This window comes from Arvicanthis niloticus, chromosome 2 (assembly GCF_011762505.2).
Source record: "Arvicanthis niloticus isolate mArvNil1 chromosome 2, mArvNil1.pat.X, whole genome shotgun sequence".
NCBI lineage: Eukaryota > Metazoa > Chordata > Mammalia > Rodentia > Muridae > Arvicanthis > Arvicanthis niloticus.
The window spans coordinates 72491990-72508777 of record NC_047659.1 but is presented as its reverse complement, the minus strand read 5'-3'; positions in this window follow the sequence as shown (position 1 = coordinate 72508777).

Below are 16788 nucleotides of genomic sequence, written 5' to 3'. Positions count from 1 at the left end.
TGAAAAAGTCATCTGGTGATGAAGTATGTGGATAGATCTCACCAAATGGTCAAAGAATGTAAAGATGACTGTGTCCCATGCAAACGCTCATCAAAAGGTGAGTTCAGCTAAGAATGAGTTCAGTAATCAAGTAGATAAGATGCCTCATTCTGTTGACAGACAGTCTCTTTTACCAACCATTTCTGTCATTGTCCAGTGAACCCATGAACTAAAGTGGCCATGGTGACAGGGGTGCTGAATATGTGCTGGACAAACTGGAATTCCACTCAACAAATCTGACCTGGCTACAGTTACTGCTGGGTGCCAGGTCTACCAACATCAGAGACTGCCTTTGAGCCCCAGATATGGCATCATTCTTGGTAAGGTCAGCAAGAGACCCTCTGTGCAGGTTGTCTACTTTGGACTTACTCCTCCATGGAAAGGACAAAGCTTTGTCCTTAGGGAAATAGATAGTTTTTCTGGTAACATATGTGCCTTTACTGCGCTTTTTTTGCAAAATTTCCACTTACATATTTACAGAATTCTTTATCCATTGTCATGGTATTCTACAAAGCACTGCTTCTGAGCAAGGAATCAATTCAGAGAAGTATGGCAATGTGTCCATAATAATGAAATTCACTAGTCTTACCATATGGAAGGGCTTTTGAAGACACAGTGCCAATTAGGGTGCAGTAGCCTAGAGGGCTAAGGCACAGTTTTCCAGAAGGTGGTAAATTATTTTAATCTGCATTCAATGTATGACTCCATTTCTCCTATATCCAGAATTCATAGGGTCAGAAATGAAGTAGTGAAATAGAGAAATTTTATACATTAAAACCAGTAGTAAAAGACTAGAATAAATTTTGATTTCTGTTCCCATGACTTCAATTTCTCCTGTCATAGAAACATTGGTTTCACAAAAAGAAGAATGCATGCCATGAGAAATAATCAACCAACATTCCATTGGACTAGAAGCTCAGACTTCCTTCCCTCTGCTCATTTAGAACTTCTAATGCCATAAGGCCAGAAAGCTAAGAAGAGAGTGGTAGAGTGTGGGACTGTGATAGGATAGCTTGAGATTTGATAGAAGTGTTGGCTGGAATTAGCTCAGAGACCCAACAGGTGTCCATTGCCTGTGAGGGAAGAGCATCTATTCTGCAGTGTTCCCAGAATCCAGGCTCCTGACATGAGGTGAAGATCTCCGTTAACCTACACCATTTAGTCATATAGACAATACAGCTCCTCCCAAAGAGCACAGGTAGAGGGCATGACTACAGGCCTCAGCCCTTGAGAGAGCTCCATATTAATGAGTTACCCAAAGGCCAGAAGCCAATTACATATTTCCCCCAGACCCTCCTTTCTTCTCCATCCCTATTTAATTCAGGCTCACCCTGACTTAAGAGGGGCGTACATCTAGACATCTATCATCCACAATGTAAATAAAGCTCTTGGAACCGGACTACCTCATGTCATTGGGGCTTGCTGTCAGGAGACTACATCTTTAAACAAGTAGCAGCCTTCCAGCCAAGCGAGTAACCAATTCCACAGGGCGCAGTTAGGGACTCTCTCTGTCCCCTCTTGTTTCTCTTAGCATGTAGGCCCCGCTGCTTCTCATAGCCCAGAGCTTGCCTGGTGCTGTGTGGAAGGGGACCAGTCAAAATTCCCGGGCCTGCCCTGGGCAGAAGACACACTGGAACTACAACTCAACGCAACAGAGAAGTCATGCCCGAGGATCATCAGTTTCTCCCAGCCCCCCGCAGTAGAAAGGGTAATGTTCCAGATTACGAAGGAAAAATTGATGACAGACAATATTTTTTTGCAATCATATCCAGTGATCAAAGTCAATGGGAAACCACAACAACCTAATCCAGAAAGAATGACAAAGGGCACAAACTCAGTAGGAATGAAAATATGGAACACTCCTCCTCCAGGAAAAGAGCCAAGATCAGGTGAGGTGCTTGGTGAACGTGGAGGAACTGAGGGGTAGATAGTAGAGGAAGGTCATTATAAATACTATCTAAGGCCAAGTGACCAATTCAGAAAAAGGAATTGTAATTGACATGTTTCTGTCATAATTTGTTTAAAATGTATTTGTAGCAACATTTGTTTCTTTGTTTGTCATGTAAAGTAATATTAATTAAAAGAATATCAATGGTTATTACTTTTACCTTTGAGATTTTAGAAGAATGAGGAGATTTTAGAGGAATGAGCTTTTAAAGACATCTCTTCTACATATAAAATGTGATTGTATATGTAATAATACTATTATGCTAGACAAAATTAGAATCTATGTGTTTCATTCGAAATTAAGCCTTAAGGAGATACAGTTTTCTGTCAAGTTGACACCAGATAGATTTGTGCTGGGTATTCTTGGTGGTCAAATTGACTACATCTGTAATTAATTAAAAATCCAAGTAGTTGGGCACATCTATAAAAAAATTAGTTAGTTGGGTCATTTTGGGTAGTTATACCCACCTTAAATCTGGGCTACCCATTCTCATGACAGTTTACATAAAGGATATGAAGAAATAAGCTTTTGCTTTTTTGTGTATTTGCCCTAATTCTCACTAGCATGTTCATATATCCTGCTGGAAAAGCCCTTCTTTCCTAACATCATAGTTTACTTCTGGATTCTGAGGTATAGTCATGCCTAATATCAGTTAAGACATCAATGTTCATGCACCAAACAACTATTCGGTTCTTAAAGTCCACTGAGAGATAGCTAGTTTTAGTCTAGCAGGGTCCTCTGGAAGAAAAGCCAACATCCTTGATAGTTGCATCATCTCATCACTCACCAATAATATTTCAAAATATATAGTTTTTTTTGACAATACTTGTCTGGGTTGTCAATGGTGGTCTTACAAAACTGAAATACATCTAATCCATACAATTTTAAACACACACACACACACACACACACACACACACACACACACACACATATATAATGTGTATCTAATTTATAAAAAGTGTTACTAGATAGAAAATCACAGATTAGCTCCAACATGCTGATAGTATGTAACATTAAGCTCCAATTCATCAATAAACTTATCTGGGAAAAATTTAAACACAGTAACACTAGAGATAATAGACACCATAAATACACAGACATGATAGAAAAAGAGACAGTTTATGTCTTCTTGGCCGTGACCTAAGAGGATAATGATAGACCCATTGTACTGCTCAGTACTGAACTAAATTTAAAACTTAAGAATTGTTTCGGGCTAAGAATATATTATTTGAACAAGAGACACAAAACCCCAACATCAGTGAATTAGAAGCTCAGCTTTCCCACAGAGCACTTTAGATTCTAATGCCATATAGCCAACAGACAAAGTTAAAAAAAGAGAGAGAGAGAGAGACAAAAAACACTGTGCTAGAAAGGATGATGCTCCCAATTATGAAGGAGAAATTGGAGTACAGGAGATACAAGACTGGCCTGACAGTCTCCTTTAATTCTAATATTCAGAGGCATACATGAGGGACCTCTTGGAAAAGGTATTTAGCAAGATTAACCAGGAATGATGTGTACCCGTTTGACTGAGAGTACATGCTTTAATATATAATGCAGAAGACATAATGAGCAAATGAAGACACACATATAGTTATATATATCAAAATACACATACACAAATAAAAATACACACACACATATGCACACATACACACAATTATGTCAAAGTACGTATCTAAGATTCCCAGAAAGTTTTCATTTTGATAAATATATATATTAGAATTGTATATATATTATATATAATATATATTAGAATATTAGAATTATATATATATAATTATATATATATATATATATATATCATAAAATATTTTAGTCTTAGAAAATGCAGGTACATTTTCCTATATTATATACTCTAGATATAGGGTCAACACAAAACACCTACAATTCTGGCCCCAGAAAGATCTGACTCCTTTTTCTGCCCTGTATGAGCATTTATACGGACATCACATACAATCATATTTTTAAAAGGTGCAACAAAATGATTTAAGATCATTTACTAGGCTGCAATATTTAGGTTATATATTTTTTAATAAATTAGCTCAATTGCTACTAGTAAGATTTTTGTAATTAGCAATAATTTCTATAATCAAAGCATGAGTAAAATCAGTTACTCATATTACAAAGTGATAAATTCTAACACAGGGATTACTCAGCCATATGTATTAAAGCTATCTCAGGCATTGGAGTATCATTAAGGTTCAGTAAGTACAGTCATATCTAATTGTCTAATTACAGCCTAGAGAACAGATGGTTATGAACTTTAATCAGGATGTTCCATATCAGCTCTTTTGAATGTGATTTTTTCATTTATGCACAAACCATACATTTTCCCCTGTACTTCATTTTTGGAATATGCTTAAGCAGGGGTCTGTTGTTTATCTCTAAAAGATTTCTTTATTGTGGAAAATAAATTTTTTAATATTAGTTGAATGTACCAGAGAAATGTGCAATCATGATAATCAATTAAAATGCATGTGTATATTTTAGTATATTTGCAAGTAAAAAAATAAGTACACATATGGAAGGATATATGTAATCTCTGTACATATAGTCATTTATATGTACATACATATTTATAAATATATGATGATGATTGTGGCATTAATAGACCTTGGTACACAATTATGTATCTATGTATCCTGTATATGTTCTTTTATATATATGTCACACACACATATATATATATATACATATACACATATAAACACATATATGCACATATACATACATATACATATGCTTACACACACACACTCTGTATTTTTTTCTGTTTGTGATCAGACTTTGGAGGGAACCCTTTAGAAAGTACCAGAGACCAGGGATGTGAGAGACTCTCAGAACTCAATGAGAGTGATCTTAGCCAAAATGCCCAGCAGTTGAGAGAGGGTACTTGAAGAATCCACCTCCAGTAGATAGACAGGACCTCAAGTGGAAGGATGGGTAACCCAACGGACAGTCACATTTTCTGACCCAGTATTATTTCTGTCTAAAGGAACTGCAGGGACAAAATGGATAAGACACAGAAGAAAAGGTGGTTCAAGACAGGCACAACTTGGGATCTATTTCATGGGAGATGAGTGGCTTCAAGGCCTGACATTATTACTGATGCTATGATGTGCTTACAGACAGGAGTCTAGCTTGGCAGTCTTCTGAGAGGCTTTTCCCACAGCTGATTGAGACAGATGCAGATACTTACACCCAACCATTTGACTAAAGTCAGGGACCCTTATGGAGGAATTAGGGGATTTGAAGAAGCTGAAGTGGAGTGCAACCCCATAGGAAGATCAGCAGTCTCAACTCACAGAGACTCCTGGAAGCTCTCAGAGACTGAGTCATGAACCATACATGGGTTGTTCCAATACCTCCTACCCCTGTGCCTCCCAGCATATATATACAGAAGTCTGCCTGGTCTGGCCTCAGTGGAATAAGATGCACCTAATCCTGAAAAGACTTGAGACACCAAGAAAGGAGGATGCCCAGTGTGTGTGGGGAGCACCACTCAGAGGCAAGGAGGATGGTAAATGGGATGAGAACTGTTGGAGAGGGAAATAGGAGGGGAGCAACAGCAGGAATGTAAATAAATAAAATAATTAATAATAATAATAAAAGTTAAGTTGATTTGATTTGTCCTGTTTATTTTCTCAAATTCAATTACTTTGTCAAATTGCAGTGTTATAGTGAGACTAAAGAAACTGCTCAGCTTTTTCATCTTACAGAGGTTTACTTCCCAGCATGCACATGGTCATGTGATTTCAGATTCAAGGGATCCACAGTCATTACCAGTCTCCACCTCACTGTACACATTTGGTGCCCAGATATCTATTATCCATGGAGGCAAAACACACACACACACACACACACACACACACACACACACACTATATGTGTATATATACATATACATATATATATATATGTATATGTATATATACACATATATTGAAATAAGTCTTTGAAACTATTTTAATTATTATGTAATAATGTACATTTTTAGAAGGCATGTACATTTTATGTCTATTCCATATCTGTATCATGCCCTAATCATTCTATAACATAAAACTGAATTTATATTTATATCTGCATTGTCTTCAGAAAAAAATGAATTTTTATTTAAATGATTAAAAATCCCTATTGTAAGTTGCATTAATCCCCTGCCATTACTAAAATACAAACTGCCCTTAAAATTAAAAAATATTCTGTTGTATAAGAGCTGGGCAAGGTAACCCCTACACTTAAAAGAGTTGGTTCTAATTATCTAGTCTGGTGCATTCTATGATATACACCATTAAGTTTAATGATGCTATTCTGATTATAAATATGTATCTTTGGCCTGTGACTTGAAATTAATATTTTCAATAATACTTTGTGAACATGGTGATCTCTTGTTTCAGGCTGACTACATGTTAAACTTATTTATAGCATAAAATACCACCAAGGAATTCTTCCTCCTCTCTTTTCTCTCAGATGTTCTGAAATTAAGCACGAGCATGCAAGAGATTCACTCAGAGATCAAGGCTTTCAGCAGGCTAATAAGCTTTTATAACCTAAAGCATAGTATAGTTTTACCTTTTAAATGTTAACCTAGGATGTGTGTTTATAAATTTGGAAGTATTTTATTAACTTTAATGAAACATCCATGTTTTGTCAATATGAATAAAAGACATCTTATACATTAAATATTAAATATTATCATTTAAAAATATCAAGAAACATGAAAAAGCTTGCTAACTTTTTTGTTTTTTGTTTGTTTGTTTTTGGGGGATTAATTCCCCTTGTTATTTTTTTAAATTTTTTATTAGCTATTTTATTTATTTACGATACAGATGTCATCCCCTTTTCCCATTTCCCCTTCCTAGCACCCACTATCCCATCCCCCCTCCTCCTTAGAACTGACCTTAATACATGTATGAAATTAAAATAGTATAAAAGCTTGTTAACATTTTTTTGTAAGAGAGTATTTTCCCTGTTTCAGAATTGCTGACAAATGTCATCTGTGCAATGGAAAATTTACAAGATCTCTGAAATAACAATGTATGTTTCATAGACCTTTTACATTTTCAATACAAAATTAGATGAATGCAAGGTATGTGGCACCATTGTGAGTTTTAAAGAAGTTGTTAATTTTGTTACAGATATCTTAAAATAAAGAGACAAGATTTTAAGGTCAGCTTTTAGAAAGCAAAAATACATCAACTTCAACTCTTTAATATTTTAACTCAAGAAAAACTATTGACTTAACCAAGTATTCTAAATTTTATGATTTATCCTTAAATACTTTAAATATGTCCTTTGCTGCTACTTATATTTTAAATGTTTTCTCATACTTAGTGATTCCTATTTTAAATTTCTTTATGATGTGAAATATATTTAAATGTAATTATGTATACATATTTGTATGTATGTATATATGCTGGGAGGCATTGGTATTAGTGTGGAGGTGTATATGTGGTGCATGGCTGTGCATATGTGTCACTGGGGGAAAGATGTGTGATGGTTTCATGTAAATAAACATTTACTTTTTTTAGTCTAACAGTTTTGAAGATCTGCAACTTTCTAATCAGTGTAACCAACAAGAAGGGGAAAATATCCAGTGAGTTTATTATTCCCATTCTAGATTTCCATTTAATGTTTGAATGCATGAATGAGCAAAAGACATTCCTCATACTTATAAATTCTTTTATTCCACCATTTGTTTCTTAAGTTGTAATACATCAATGTGGCTTTTGTAAAGAAGTTTGAATTTTCTTGATCGGTGTGTGTATGGCAATGTGTTGGAATATTATTTGACATGATGTACCTTTTTCTGTTCAGGATCAAGAAAGAACTATAAAATTATCTTTGCATTATTTAGAAAGAACACAAATTATTGTCATTATTCTAATAAAGAAAGAAACACAAGAAAGATTTTTTTAAAGGTGATGATAATTACTGTAATAAAAGCTTACTTTAAATTTACTTTTAAATTAAATTCTACAGCCACAGTTGTTATAGTAGTGTCTTGACTTATTTGGGTCAGTCAAGACACTAGCATAAGCATATGGTAACCATATTTTCAACTTCACCCATGTCCATAATGAGGTGACTATTTTTCAATTATAGATTGTAAAAGTAAAACTAAATTTAATTTAACAGAAACAAATCTCTTTAAGTATTCGTCGCTACCCATGTCCGACCCTTGGAATAAGGCAATGGCAACCGTGTTCTTCTTCAAGCAGTTTATTCAGCTATCCCTGTACAATGAGTTTCTTCCCTCTCTCTTCCTCCCTTCTCTTCTCATGTTTTTTTTTCTCTCCCCAGCTCCTGCAGCCCCTTATAAGTATTGCCTTGATCCTATCAGCAGCTGCCACGAAGTCACTGCTAATTGGCCACTCTCAATGATGCGAGGTGGGGTGATCGGGTAACCACACCTCTCAGCACATACAACTCCATATATGGAGTTGTCTTTTCTCTCAAGCAATGCCTATGCCAAGTGCCACTTTGTAATAGTGAGAGTGGAGCCGCTTCCCACAGCTCCTCCTTTTTTGCTTTATGCGAGCAGAAGGACATAGAGGTCTGACCCCCTGTATTTGAAGGGAGATTGTCAACCCCATTTTCACCACCTGCCGTCTACAGTATGGTTACCATGGGCGACCCAACCCGATGCTGTTTTCCAGGGGACAGAAACTATGGCAAAACCTGTATGCAGTCAGACATATGTCCGAGGACGTACAGCACCCTCTGCGGTGCTATGCCCTACATCCTGCTGCATGTTACAACTCAGAGCACTTCAAATAGCTTAGCCAGATTTGTGGGGACTGGCTTCCTTCAAGAGCAGTAAATGCTTGAACAATCCTGGCATTAGCGTTGCACTGTTGCATACGCATCTTCAGAATGGACCATAGTGCTAGGCAACTGACAAGAACAAGGCAAAAGCTAAAGGCTACAATTCCCACCCATTCTTTTAGGTGGTTCATTGCAGATCGGATACAGGAGGCCAGGCCCTCAGCAACAGACAGGTCAACATGGGTGGAATTCACATGCACTATGGCTAGCCTCAGCTTCTGCATCAAGCCATCGAAATCTTCATCCAATTTCCTGTGAAATACTGAGACAAATTTCTAGACAAATGAGCTGCTTGACTTTATTTTCATATCTTACAGATGTCACACAAAGACCTGTATACTTCCACTGACAGCCCAACTGAGCTAATTCCATGAGCATGTCTACTTGCTCCTGGACTAAATCACTCTTTGATTCACCAGCATAATGCCGGCTCTCAATTGAGAATTAATCTGCCTCTGTGTATCCAGGGCTGTAGCCGCATCGGGCTGCTGCAGTAGCAGCAGTAGCTGACACTGCAATAGGTGTCACGATGGCGGCAGTAATACCAAAATCCCTGCGTGTCCTAAACAGGGTCATAGCTGATGGTGCCTCCAAATGATTTCCCTTTTTGCACTTCAGGTATAAACCTGGAGTTTGGCTTCTTTGATCCTGATTACCCTGCAGCTGTGGGCATTGACGCTTCAGGTGTCCTGGTTGCCCACACTTAAAGCATGCATTATTATTTGCTGCACCTGTACCACGAGTCATTTGCATCACAGCAGCGGCTAGCCCTGCATTAGATAAAGGTCCTTCTATTTCCCTACAAATTTTCATATTTAGACCAAACAAAATTTTCTTGTCTTTCTACCTGTAATTTCAAGAGAAAAGCACCTTGTCACTGAGATTTTTCTAAGACAATTCTTCTTTATCATAGAAACCAAAAAGCTGCTGGGCCTTTTAAAAGCAGTTTATGCTGACAATCAGTTCCTGGAAAGGTTTTTTTCCCAGCTCAGCTCCACTCTTAGCTACAGGTGTAGGGTAACTTATCAACCTCTGCTGTGCATATTAAGATTGCCTTTCAAACCAGGTAAACTAGATCAAAGGCTAGATCAAGCAGTTTTAAAGATCTTTTCTTTTGAACCTGAAACATAGAACACCATAAAACATAGACCACCAATCATTCAAACAATAATTGACACACGGGCATTGGTGCACCAAGGATAAGACAATAAACGAAGAAAGCAGAACTAAGGATTTCTCCTGTGGAAGAGAGAAACTCAAGACGTCTCCTGTATTTTCTCTTGTTCCTAGGAGGGCTCTGAAACAGCCTTTTCATTCTTTTTTGCTGACACAACCCAGAGAGAGAACAACTGCTTTTCAAAACCCTTTTTCTCTCTGATATTCAAGATGGTCCATCTACCTTGTCCTAAAAGCATGTCCTGATCCCATTGTTGCTGTCTGGCTGCCTGATTTTGAGCCACATATTCAGCTGAATATTCTATGAAATAAGCTTTCCAATCTAAATATTGGCCAGGTGTTAAGCAGGCCCATGCAAGCCTTGTACCCACACATTTTCAATAGAAGAAATTATACCAATGAAATCCTTGAATTGCATCAGCTTAGTAACAATTATACTGATTTCTACCAATAGATTATAGCTGTGTAATCAATTTTACCTCTTCTTTCCTGTTCCAATAAAACCATTACTTTTCCCTAGAAAGACAGTCTAATATTAACCACCTCAGTCCCAAGTTTCAGGGAATTGGGGCACCATCTCTTATCAAGATAATTATTTTGTTTGATTCTCTGGAATCTAGTCTTCTGGAGGCCTACCTCTGTCCTATCTGATCCATATAATTCTGGAAGATAGAACTACTACCTTAATGACCTCATCAAAAAACTCATAGAAAAACCTTTTTTTCCCAAATTAGCCTTCCTTAAGCCAGTAACCAGAAAAAACCTATACATTGACCTTTTGTCCAGAGGAAACCTTGACCTTTTGTCCAGAGGAAAAATATAACTAATACCAACTCAAAATCACACCCATTTTAAAATTTAAATCAATTAACATTAATCATTCTTGGACTCTTCGTTCCTTGGCCATCTTAAGATCCTTCCCCGCAACTGAAACCTCATCCATGACCTATAAGAACTTTTTCCAAAGTAGCCTTCTTAAGCTCTACTCCTTTCGATTTTTCTGCTTAACTTGTCTTAAAACTGGGAACTTTATAGTCCCTCTAAACCGAGAACTTATCCTTCTCCCACTTACCTGGAAACTTTATAGTCTCTTCCGAGAGCCTGACTTTTCCCACTAGAGGGGTAACCTCTACTTTCACTCTCAACTTCACTTTCACTTTCACTTTCAACTCTTGCTTTCAACTCTCACTTTCAACTGTCACTTTCAACTGTCACTTTCAAACTGTCACTTGTCAACTGTCGCTTTCAACTGTTGCTTTCAACTGTTCACTTTCAACTGTCACTTACAACTGTCACTTACACTTTCAACTCTCGATTTCAACTCCTCCCAATACCCAAGAACCTAACTTGTCCCACTTACCTGGGAACTTACCCAGTCGACTGTCCTGAAGCCGCAAGAAGTTCTGAACACATCCCGAGAGGTTTCGGTGGATCCCGGATTTCGGCACCACTTGTTGCTACCTGCGTCTGACCCGCGGAATAAGGCAACGGCAACCGTGTTCTTCTTCAAGCAGTTATTCAGCTATCCCTGTACAGTGAGTTTCTTCTCTCTCTCTTCTTCTCTTCTCTTGTTTTTTTTTCTCTCCCCAGCTCCTGCAGCCCCTTATAAGCATTGCCTTGATCCTATCAGCAGCTGCCACAAAGTCGACCTGCTAATTGGCCACTCTCAATGATGCGAGGTGGGGTTGATCAGGTAACCACACCTCTCAGCACATACAACTCCATATATGGAGTTGTCTTTTCTCTCAAGCAATGCCTATGCCAAGTGCCACTTTGTAATGGTAAGAGCGGAGCTGCTTCCCACAAGTATTCATCATTTTTTCCATTTTTATTGGATATTTTATTTACACTTCAGATGCCATCCCCTTTCCCCATTCCCCCCCCCTTAGAAATACTGCTATCCCATGCACCCTTTTCTTTTTGCACTTATACATTTTTTAAAAAATGTTAATCAAAGGCTTTATAAGTTTGGTATTGCTCAATCAGAGGTGTAACCCACTACCCACCTAGATATATCAACTATCTTTGACTGGTGGAGATACATGAACATCTGCCTCACTGTCTCCCCCCCTCTTTCTCTCTCTCATCATCTAGCTTCTCCTCTCCTTCTTCTCCTCCTCTTCTTACTCCTTCTCTTCCTCTCAGTACTCCTCCCGCCTTAGCTCCTCCTACATATCACCCTTCCTGTTAAAATGAAACTTTTCTCTCAAAATACAATTAGAGCATAATTATGCCAATTTGTACCCATCAGGTACAAGATAGTCCTCATACTCAGTCCATCATTTTGTTGACTAACCAGAACCTCTGTCATCTATCCTAACTAAAACACTTAGTTCTGAACCTGGCTTTTTCCTTGGCTTTAGGATGAATGTCAGCTGACGACTATCCACTCAAATCTTTTCTCTCAAGGTAAATGGCTATGAGACTGTAAGTTTTCAACCCCATCAGAAATCCAGAATGACTGAGTTAAACTAAAATTTTGGGAAGCACAAAGCATACCTTCTAAAACTTAGTCAATTTATAGAGACCTCTGAACACCTTGTTAGTAGAGGGAGTGTCCAGGTGTTCAGAGGTATTCATCATTTTGAATAGAGATTTTTAAGATTTTTTTTAATTGTTTGATTTATTTTTCTGGAAATAAGATCTGATATCATTTTAAATTATCACAGTATACCATTTTTAAAAGAAAATTTGCTACAATATTCTACATGTTTATATAATATATATATATATATATATATATATATATATATATATATTAAGGATACAGTTTGTTCAGTGAAATAAGCTTCACCAGATGTTAGCTTCTTATATTCTTAAGTCAAATGTACATATTCTTTTGAGAAAATAGAAGATAAATAAAATACAGAAAAAAACATTTAGAAATCAAATGTGAAGTGTAGTATTATTCAGACTTACACATACTAGTTGAAAGTCAAATAGCATTCTGTCAGTCCTGTTGCTCTGAATCAGTCATCTGTTTTTGTCTTACACACAATAAAAGGAATTTCAAACCTAAAGAATAAGTGGCTCTAGTTTTATAGGGAATTTGAATGAAAGTATGGTTTTCTACATGTATTCGTGTTTTATACAATTATCCAAATTATTAGATAACACTGTCTTGGAGAGATTGGCTAGAACAATGGGACAGCAGTTAACAAGATGTATGGTCTTGCAGAAGATCTGAATTTGATACCTAGTGTGCACACAGTGGCTTATAAATACCTATTACTTCAGTTCAAACAGGTGTGATGCTTTATTTTATTCTGTCACTGCAGGCATCTGCTCTAATGCATACTTTTGTATACATACAAAACACACACACATACACATAAAATCTTTTAAAATGATTCTGTGAGTGTGCGTGCATGTGTAGCTGATTGCCTAAGCAATCAATGAACTCCATCAGTCCTCTAGTCTATGAGTTCCTACCCAGTGCTTATAGGCACACATAACAATGATTTTCATATGCTTATATCAAAACTTTGGTTCTTACTCTTGTACAACAAGTGCTCTTATGCTTTCAGCCATCTCCCTATCCCTAGATAAGATTTAACATAATTTCTTTTCTATCTATGTTCACATCAATCATATATGATCAGTTAAGTATGATTAACAAAAATTAAGGGAGTGATACTGTGCCTAGGGCATGCCATCTAGCACATGCTTAGGTACAGTGAGAATGTGGTTGACTCAATTACAATAAAAGAGAATTGAACAAACTCTACATGAGCTATCTCTTAGTAAAGTAGTATTAATATTTCACATGTAAAATAAATTCCCCACAAAACAAAATGAAATAAATAAACAACAAAAGAAAGCAAAACAGCCAGTGTACTTATTACTGTGCCTATAAAGGCAGATATCAGGAGGACTCTTGAATCTATTTTTTACCAGGATTATGATTCGAGCCATAATGATAAGAGGAGTGATCTAAGATGAATTCAATGTGAACACACAGAATTTATTCAGTACAGTAGAATGTCTGTTGTAGATAGAGAAAACTCTCCAATTCCATATATTCAGGCCATGTGCATAGAAACATAATTGTGCATGGTCTATGAAAAGAAAATATTCTGAGTATACAATAATTACACTAATATTGATTAATTTGAGTAAACAGTTTCAATTATTAGAATCATGATAATCATGAAATCATGGAAAACAGGTAGCACTCCTTTTAAAACAAGAGCTCTGCGCATATGTTTAACATCTTAATTATCTAATTAACTCTGTTAAATGTGAATACACTGTGCAGTCATGATAACCTTAAATACCTGGGTTCCTGTTTCTTCTTTTCTGAGTGTTGGGATCTGGGTAAGTGTCACCAGTCCAGGTTTCTGTGAGGTTTCAGGTGATAGAATCTGTGACTTTATGCATTGAGGCAAATGATGTACAAACTAAGTTATGTCTTTGATTCTAAAGGTTCTACTCTTTAGATTTTTGCAAAGAATGTGTCAAGATAGCACAGAAAATTATGGAAACCTGTGGAAGTGAAGTACCTATGGCAACCATGACTCAATCCTCTTTAAAAATGATCAAACACCAAAGAACTATCAAGTTTCTTATTTATCATTTACACATCTATCAAGTAGGCATAGCAATAATACCATCTTTGTGAGTTATTAATGCATTCATCTTGTTAAATACTTAGAAAAATAATTAAACTTTGTTAATATTTATCTTATTGTTATTGTTGTTACTATTATGTTATAGTTATATGCCACATTTACAGGAATTAATATTTTATTGATGAGGACTTGGAGATTTTTCCTGACACTCTCATGTCTTGCAGAGAATAATGATAAAACATGAATGTACTTCTTTGAACATGCTTGATGTAGAAGTTCTCTATCTATGAGGACTAACATTTCTACCTATAGCAACATGGAAAGGCTGAACATGTATCTATGGAATCTTGATAGTTAATATTGTATAAATATCAATCTTTCTGAAGTTTTAGTTTCTCTGTGCAATGGATAATTGGACAATGATTTATTTTTACAAATATTAGATGGACTACTTTCATTATTCAAATAACTCTTGGTTTAAGTCTACTGTGTCTGTGAACTTCTAAGCAGCTTTCAGACAGCTCAGAAAATTGAGCAACAGTAATGCTTTTGTGACTGCTTTCCCCATGATTGTTCTAGGGGGCTATGGCATAGTCTATACAATGTATAGAAAGAAGAAAATAGTTTATTTCCCTGAGAATCAATAAAGCAAATGTAATTGATTTCCAAATTGAGTAATTTTTATCCATTCATATAAAAAAGGAAAAATTAAGAAGAATTGTTGCTACTTGGGGTTATTTCATTCTTGAGCTGAAAAGAAGGGAGAAAAAAATCCTAACTCTAATTCCTTTTATACAAAACCTAAATTAGACTTAAAAAGCAAAGTGTTTCTTTTCTCCATGGGTAGCTCCTTGATCTTGTTAAGTTGGCACTTTCTCTCCCTTTCCTATTAAGCCCTCATCAGTTGGTAAACTGGAGCTTATTACCAGCATGCCAGTTGAGCAGGAACTGAAAGTCATTGGTCAGAAACCTGTATATCCCAATCTATACAGAGACCATCAAAACACAATCTCTTAAGACACAAGAAGATTGGCCAGATGATTCTTGGTGTGGCAGTATATATTAATCTCATTCTTTTACAACTCAAATGATAATTTTATCATTTTATTTTTCTTTTGGTTTTTTGAAATTAAAATATAATTATACCATTTCTCACTTTTTTCCCCTCTAACTTTTTCACTACTCTCTTCTTGCTTTCTTTCCATTTAGTGGGCTATATATTTTTAATAATATATATTATGTATCATATATGTTATTTTATACTGTATATTAAGGTGTAATTGTCATTAATGATATATATCATATTTATATTATATCATGTTATATAATAAAAATTATGTTGTTCTCATATCTGAGAATACACACACACACACAACTTTCTCAGTCTGTGTAATGTTATTTATATGGGTTTGACTTCAAGACTGTTATCTTCCTATTAACTAAACCCTATGGAGGCTCTTCTTTGAGAAAGGTTATTTCTCTAACTCTCAGTATAAAATAGGTTGTGACACTTTGTCTAGGGTTGAGGCCCCATAAATTTTGCCTTTTTGCTGTTAACATGTCTGCTTATGTTGTCCTTGTTCAGATATTGCTAAAATAATCATAGTGATAAAATTTCATGGGTATAGCTTCTCTAATGTTTCTAGGATATGAAACCTCATAGTAAATTATTAATTCTCTGACTCTTAAAATCTTTTTTCTGTTCTTCTGTTGTGTTTCCTGAGATTTGCATACATGAATTGAGTTGTATATGTATCAGTTGGGCACCATAAGGAAACTTTTTCTCCACATCTTCATGATATATAGTTTTATATTATGTTCCTGTTCGGCAGTGGGCTGTGAGAGGCAGTGGGGTACCAAGTTGAGTCTACTTTGAACCCTGGTGACCCTAATATGAAGGTAGGAGTTCGGTGTTGCTTCTGGGCCCTGGTTCCCTTCACTTAGCTTCAGTCATCCACAGCCCCTCCCAAAGAAAGGTTTTTGGCCTTCCTTTACATAGCACAGGTAGAGGGCATGATTATAGGCTACAGAGCTTCAAGAGATCTCCATATTAATGAGATACCTAAAAGCCAGAGGGCATACCCAATTAAGCTTTCCTTCCCAGATCCTCCTCCTTGCAAAAGATATTTAACCTCAGGTCTGCCTTGAAAACACAGGCTACAGATTCAACCACTTCCTACCATGACAATGAATCTTTTAAAACCATGAACATCCTTTGATACT